This window comes from Otolemur garnettii, unplaced genomic scaffold, assembly GCF_000181295.1.
Source record: "Otolemur garnettii isolate 467f Iridium unplaced genomic scaffold, OtoGar3 scaffold00518, whole genome shotgun sequence".
NCBI lineage: Eukaryota > Metazoa > Chordata > Mammalia > Primates > Galagidae > Otolemur > Otolemur garnettii.
Genome location: NW_003852913.1, coordinates 2,752 through 4,319, shown reverse-complemented (window position 1 = coordinate 4,319; position 1,568 = coordinate 2,752).

Below are 1,568 nucleotides of genomic sequence, written 5' to 3'. Positions count from 1 at the left end.
ATTATACTCATTTCTTAATAGTTTTGAAATGTACCATTGCATCATGCACATTAGGTGAGGTCCCCCCGAATAGACATGTAATTAGACCTTTGAATACAACCCAGTTATCAGTACAAATAACAGAGGCCAGGACTCATTACTAACCAAGCAGCTGACAACTCAGCCCTCTCACTACCCTGATGTATGTCTATCTATGTTAGCCATCCAAGTATAGGGGTTTCTGGTGCTGGAGCCATTGGTACACCAGTTGTCATCCCATATGATTAAAACTGCTTCTTGTACTTGGTCAGGGACAGGTGTTCTTTGGTTGCTCATGGTGGCTGGACCTAACATAGCATGCAATTCTGGGCTTAAGGGACTCATTGCCAGAACACTTCCTCTTGTAAACAGGCATGCCCTTTATCCAGGGTAGTTTTTTGGGCTTCAGTGGAAGCAGATTCTTTCAATTTTCCTACTAATCATCCTTTAACTGTTAGACCCATTCTCACAGTCCAAGAGGGTCTTTGTTAATGGTTTTGCTGGAGGTAAAGCATAATATACCAGAGGCACTTGTTGATCATGGGAGAGAATTAAGCTCTACAAAGGACACAAAAAAGGGGGCTTGTGGGTGGATGGGAAGAAGTCTGGTCTGCTGGACAAGAAGTCTGGAGGTCCCATAAGAACATGGGTATGAGGTACCCTAGGTAACTAATGACCAATACAAAGAGATGATAATCAATGACCAATAGAAAAGGGTGATCATTCCTGGAGGCACAGAGAGGCCAGTGAAAGAGTTGCAAGCAATTTCTGACTGAGAGGAAGAGGGACTTGTTGCTCTGCACCGACTTTGAGTCCTGTCTCTCTCACCTCTTCATCATGAAAGGGACCTACTTCCAACTCTCTTTGGAAGTGCTCTAAATTTCTCTTTGTTCTTCTTACATAAAATTTCTCTCTATTACACTGACCTTGTGCAGGTTCCTTCTGCTGTCTATTCATGCTACCTGTGCTGCTTCAGTTTTACTCTCAGCTTCTACTCCTTTTTGCTTTGAGTTCCAAACCTACTGAACTGAACTTTTCTAGCTCAGCTGAGTAATCGAACCAGATGAACTGTGTTCAGGAACTTGGACCCCTGATCCCAAAAACTCCTTTCCATAATGACCAAAATCCTGAAGGGAATGATTTACTATACTCTGGTTTCCCTGTGATCTTCCTCATAACTTCAGGTGTAGCAGCAATATCCAAAGGCACAGTGATTCTGCCTAAAGGATACTGAAGGCTGGTGTCTGCTGCCTCTCTTCAAAAGCTTCTTGCCGATGTGTGTCTCTGTCCTAATATGCCCCTTTTGTAATAAATCTGTAGAGTATTCTCAGTCATTGGGCTAACCGTGTGATAAAAGAGTTATTGTACTCCAATACATTAAAAGATCACCAAATATTTGGATTTCTCTTACTGTTGTCAGAATAGGGAATTGTGGGACATTCTCAATTACTCCTTGTATTAAGGAGTCTAACCCGACCCTAAAACTACACTTCAGGCCCTGGGTCCTGAATCTTCTGAGAGTTGGTTGCCCATCCCCTTCCCAAAGATGA